Below are 6,634 nucleotides of genomic sequence, written 5' to 3'. Positions count from 1 at the left end.
AACCGCATCCTTCTAAAAAATTCCTCTCACAAGGGATTTTGCCCTGGGAGTAAGTATGAAATCTACTCGCGGAGGATGCTTTGTGTACGAAAAAAAAAAAGTTAGCCATCAATTTAGCATTCATTTTCATGCTTAGAGGATACCATCTGATTCGATTTCCTTCATGAAAACCAATGGTTTAAAAACCGGATCGGTGACCCGGATCGGGCTTTTCAAAAACCGATCCGGATCGGCGAATCGGCGATCCGGATCGGAATCGGGTGAATCGGTCAGAATAAAGCTTCAAAAAAATCCGAAAAAATTATTAAAATTCATTATAAATATTGGTTTTTAAGAATTCAATAAAAAATGAGGGTACTCCATTAAGAATTTTCATGTTTTTGAATGAATATGCGAATATTGATATGTTCTTTCCCTGCATGAACCGCCATTCAGCATTTAATTTACAGTATTTCGTGCTCATCCCTACACTGTTGCTGTTGGGACTCGATATGTGAATTATATGGCTGGGATAGGGTGGCCTCAAAATCATCATCTCTCTCGTTTTCTCTTTGAATAATATGGATTTAAAAAAAAAAAAAACAAATTTTCAAAAAAATCGATCATGGATTAAAAAAAAAATCACAATTTTCAAAAAATTCTATCATGGATTACAAAAAAAAATTCGATCATGGATTAAACAAAAAAAATCACAAATTTTCAAAAAATTCAATCATGGATTACATAAAATTCGATCATGGATTACATAAAATTCGATCATGAATTACATAAAATTCGATCATGGATTACAAAAAAAAACAAACAAAAAAAACAAAAAATGCAATCGTGGATTACAAAAAAAGAAAAAAATAGTTCGATCATGGATTACAAAAAATTCAATCATGGATTACAAAAAACTCTATCATGGGTTACAAAAAAAGCAAAAAACAAAAAATTCAATCATGGATTAAAAAAAAACAAACAAACATTTCGATCATGGATTACAAAAAAAAAACAAACATTTCGATCATATATTACAAAACATTCGATCATGGATTACAAAAAATTCTATCATGGGTTACAAAAAAAAAAAAAAAACAAAAAAATCGATCATGGATTACAAGAAAAGAAAACAAACATTTCGATCATGGATTACAAAAAATTCTATTATGGGTTACAAAAAACCAAAAAATTCGATCATGGATTACAAAAAAATCTATCATGGATTACCAAAAAAAAAAAAAAAAAAAAAAAAAAAAAAAAAAAAAATTCCGTACGGAATCGCCGATTCACTGTTCGGACTCGCCGATTCCGTACAATGAATCGGCGATTCACTGTACAGAATCGTCCGGTTCTCTCTAGAGCCGGACGATTTCCGATTTTTGGGCGATCCGGTTCCTTTTTCACTATTTCCGAGTCGAACCGGGCGAGTCCGGTTCGACTCGGCGTTTTTTAAAACGCTGATGAAAACCATTAAGTTTTTAGCATTAAACTGACAAACCCCAAAGACATACAATCACATTGCAAAGAAAAGGCCATTGTAGGGTTATCGAGACATTGTTTTTTGTTGGTACCGCATGTCATCATATGTTGATATTTGAAAACGCATAATTTTATAGAAAACTATTAAAATATGTGAAAGGGGTCATTACAAGGTTCGAACGAAGTCAAAGTGGTAAAGTCAGTGGGGATTTGGGTCCCTACCCTTCCGTGAGAATCGAGTCAAAAACCTCACCATGAGCCCCTACCCTTTGGTTATTGCAAGGTTCAAACGCAAGTCATCTTAGCCCTTTGCTCTACCACCTCACCATGCATTTGTTGTAACATAAAAAGGAATATCATATGTATAGGTAAAAAAGTAATTTATTTATACAATAATTATACATATGTGTCTAGTAGTATTAATTTCCAAAAACAAAGTCTTAAACACCTTTGATATTTGTAGATACCAAGACTTGTGTCGGAATGGAATAGTATACATGCACATATTTTAGCTAAATAAGTATTTAGAAAATTTTGAAAGAAAGGTATAACTCCAATCAAGCAAAACTAGAGAGCACCCTATCAAGCAACAAATAACTCCAAATCGAATACAAATCAACAGCTTTTTATTAAAATATAGGTTAAGGAAAAACTCCAAGTGCTCGTAAGCAACTTTTTCATTTACATCCAATATTTATGTTTAACAGGGATAAGTGTTTACATGCAATTGTGATACAGAGCGGACTAAAAGTCTGATTTGTATGAGATCGTGTCCAAATTGAAACTGTTAAAATATCGAAAGAGGTGGGTTATGTCAAACTACTATTTTTGAGTAAAACATTATTGAAAAAATTCCTTAATAGGATAGCTAAACCGACGGGGGATAGCTTAATTGATGGGGGATAACTTAAATGACTAGAGATAGCGACGATGGATAGCTTGGGGTGTGAAAGGTAGTATATGTGAATTTAAGATGGATTCCAGCAACGAGAGTAGGATGGTATCGCTCAACGGAAATAACTAGATCATTTGGAAACCAAAGATAGAAGATTTACTATAATGTAGGAACTTGTACACATCCATTGAAGGGGTAGAACACAAGCTCAAAGGTATGACAAACAATGAGTGAAAGAGATTGGACCGAAAGGCTCTCGGAACTATTCGACAATGGTTGGAAGAAAATGTGCTCCACCATGTGTCGACGAACTCACAAGCGCTTGTCCCAAATCGATGAAGGTCCATGAATGTGGACCAAAACCGTTCGAAGACGAAAAAAGGATAACATGCTTTCATTGTGGCAACGATGGCATATCAAGAAAGATTGTCGGAAGCTTAAAAATGAGCAAAATGAGGACAATACCAGGAATGATGACATGGAACCACAACAATGACTACAGATATTGCTATGGTCGAAAATTGTGGTGAAGGGTACATTAATATTGCATCATACATCTCAGACTGGGTTGTGGATACTAGAGCATTGTTTCATGTTACTCCACAAAGACATTATTTTGCTTCTTATAAGCGGAAGATTTTAGCTTTATAAAGATAGAGAACAACGGTTCTTCAAAGATTGTGGGTAAGGGAGATGCATGCATCTCTAACCCCATGTGACCAGTGTTTACTAAACAAACAACATAGAGTCTCTTTCTACAATAAGGGCTCTTAAGGAAATCATGAATCTTATGGATTTAGATGTGTGTGGTCCCATGGATGTCAAGTCGTTTGGTGGCGCGTCATACCTCGTCACCTTCATCGTTGATGCTTCATAAAAAGTATGGGTAAACTCAAAAGATCAAATATTTGAGATCTTTAAAGATTTCCACGCGAAGGTGGAAATGGAGACACCAAGCTGTTAAAATATCTCAGAGTGAGGAACTTGGTATCTACCACCAAGCAGTATTGAGGTGAAGTAGTTCTCACAGCATGCTACCTAATAAATCGATCATCGTTGTTTCTCGGGATGGTCAGATCCTATAGAGTTTTTGGCTCGGAAAGAATATCTCTTATTCACACTTGATGGTGTTCAAGGTATTAGTTCACGTACCTAAGGAACAAAGATCCAAGTTGAATGAGAAACCATGCACCATTTTAGGGTACCCAGATGAAGAGTTCAGTTGTACATTATGGGATCCTGAGTACAGAAAGGCGATCAAGGGTATGGATGTGGTCTTTCACGAACATGTTACTATTGAAGATGTAAAAAAGGCAGCAAAGCCACGAATCTTCAATGGTTCATAACCGGTCATAGTTCCTCTCACTATGGTAAATAAAGACGGAGGAAAAGTGAAATATGAGGATAGGTCCAAAGAGTTGACTTGCCAATTCCGGGTGATGAAGAGCAGAGGAAGCAACCTGTTCAATAAATGTCACCTATAGTTGAACTGAGAAAGTCATCTAAGGAACATAAACCCTCTACCAATTACCCTGCACTAGAGTATGTCTTATATATTGAAAGGGATAGATCAGAAATCTACCAGAAAGTTCAGGCAGACAAACACAAAGGGGTGTGGGTTAAAGCTATGCAAGACGAGACAAATCCTTGCATAAGAAGCACACCTATGACTTGGCAAAGTTTTCGAAAGGCAAGAAGTTGCTAGAGTTAAGTGCGAGGTGGGTCCCTTCAACCAAGAGAAGAAGGAAGACATACAGAAAGATCCCTATGGGTTGGTCGTAGGAAGCACACACAACATAAGCATGGTGAGAATATTCATCGCTAATCTTGGCAAGAAACACATGACAACAATCAATTGGATATTCAAGTATATAAAAGGAGCATCCAAAGTGCATTTGTGCTTTGGGGGAAGAAAATCTATGTTACATAAGTACACAGATGAAGACATAGCTGGAGAATTAGAGTCTAGGAAGTCAATCTTGAGATACTTGATTACTTTTGCATGGGGAATTGTTGTATGACAGTTCAAGTTGTAAAAAAGTGAGAAACTGTTACAACTAAGGAAAATCCATACTGACAAGAGTATGTCAGATATGATGACGGATACCTTAGTCAAAGATAAGCAAGATTCATGTAAAAGCTTAACTGGCATTTGTACCATTTGAGCATCTGGTTGATTTGCGAATGGAAGCCTCCCTCCTAAGATTGGAGGGCAGATTTTTGAGCATCCCATCCCATGAGGGAGGGACACCAATGGAAATTGTCTTTGATAGAAAGGCAATTTTGGAAAGAGTAAAATATGACTTGTTGACTAAGTCATAATCCTATGAAATCTTGGAAGTCTAACGTAATTGACATGAGTAGTAATCCTCTTATTTCCAACTTAAAAATAAGATAGAGATGAGTCGTGTTTTAAGAGGTTATGAGATATTCTTTCCATAATGGTCTTATCCCATTGGCCCATGCAAAGGTAAAAACGTGAGGAGGTGGATGCTTCGAAATGTGGATGCTTAAATGGGAATGTGTTGAACAAACAGACTCCAAATAAAAAACCAAAGAATATCACATTGGAGGCCAAATTCACCAGTGCACTTCATATCAGAAACAAAGACTTTATATTATATTGGACACTGAACAATTCCAGTAGTTTAATCCCCTGTTACAATTTATATCGACTAAAGAAAAGAAAAAAAAAGCCGAAAACTTTTAATTATGGCCTTAAAACCTATACATGTCTAAGGAAGAAAATACACAAACATTAAAATAGAAAAGATAACATCAAAGGCACATATAAAAATAGAAAAGATAACTTCAAGGGCATATTGGCCCATATACATATGGATGGTGATGTTATTCTTCGGGGTTTGGTCTTCTTAAGAGAATGAGTCTCAAGTGAATCGTGGGAGACGATTATCTCTCTCTTTGTGTCCTGAATATCTCACTCTCTTTTCCACTCCTAATTCTTCTCGAGGTAAAACCCCGCAACAACACTTATCTCTATTGAACTGTGGCTATCCAAAATATGTGACCCCACTTTAATCGAGAGATCCCTTTTTTATAATGTTAAGTTATGGTTTTTCAATGGACAACCACGCATTTCCCATCTTTGACTCTTCACCCTCCATCTCCATCTTGGATCTATCCTTTCACTTGAATCACAGAGTCTGCAGGGTGTAATCCTCATCTTCATAATGATGTTTACCTCTCTTGCTTATTTTTTCATGATGTTAATCTTGTTGTTGGGTTGTTCGCGCAAATGTAATCGCTGATGCTAGTCTTGAATTTCAAACATACGAATCTCATGATCTCGCGGGAGAGAAATCAGGGATTCGTCAATGTTGTCTATAGGTTGCAACCCCTTATGTTGTTCAACTTACTCCATATTGCACCTTTTAAAGGTGATGAATCAATGAGTCATGAATCCAATAGTGTTGATTTGATGAGAGAACTCCTTGTAGTGAGGAAGCAATTTCCCTTTGGTAACCAAATGTTGCACAATGTGTAAGGCCTTAATTGTCGGGCGATGAGGATAATGGGTTAAGTCATATCCTGACAGCTTTAGACTGCTAATTGATATGGTGATGGGTTAAGTCATCCCTGGGTAGCTTAAAACTACTGATTGATATGGTGATGAGTTAAGTCATCCCTATCCTTAGGCAGCTTGAGACTGTCGATTGATATGATGATGGGTAAACCATCTTCAGGAAGCTTGAGACTACCGATTGATATGGTGACGGGTTAAGTCATTCCCGAGCAACTTGAGACTGCCGTTTGATATGGTAATCTGTTAAGCTATCCTCGGGAAGCTTGAGATTGCCGATTGATATGGTGATGTGTTAAGCTATCCTCTGGCAACCTGAGACTGCCGATTGATTTGGTGATGGGTTAAGCCATCCCTTGGCAGTTTGATACTGTCGATTGATTGTGATGGGTTCAGCCATCCTTGGGCAGCTTGAGACTGCCGATTGATATGGTGATGGCTTAAGCCATCCCTTGGCAGTTTGATACTGCCGATTGATGGTGATGGGTTAAGCCGTCCTTGGGCAGCTTGAGACTGCCGATTGATATGATGATGGCTTAAGCCATCACAAATATCGTCAAGGGTACGTTTGAGCGACGCCATTAAGAGTCTTGCTTATTTCTAACCATCTGTTCTTTACCGTCTTCATGATATGTCTTTAATCAAACGTTAGTTTAGAACGCACTTAGTTTTATATGGGGACTAAGCAATATACTTTCAAAGAAAAGTATATTGATAATTTATCTAGTAATCATTCG

This window comes from Amborella trichopoda, chromosome 5, assembly GCF_054954075.1.
Source record: "Amborella trichopoda isolate Santa Cruz 75 chromosome 5, AtrichopodaSantaCruz75HAP2 v2.0, whole genome shotgun sequence".
Taxonomy (NCBI): domain Eukaryota; kingdom Viridiplantae; phylum Streptophyta; class Magnoliopsida; order Amborellales; family Amborellaceae; genus Amborella; species Amborella trichopoda.
This window is presented reverse-complemented; position numbering follows the sequence as displayed.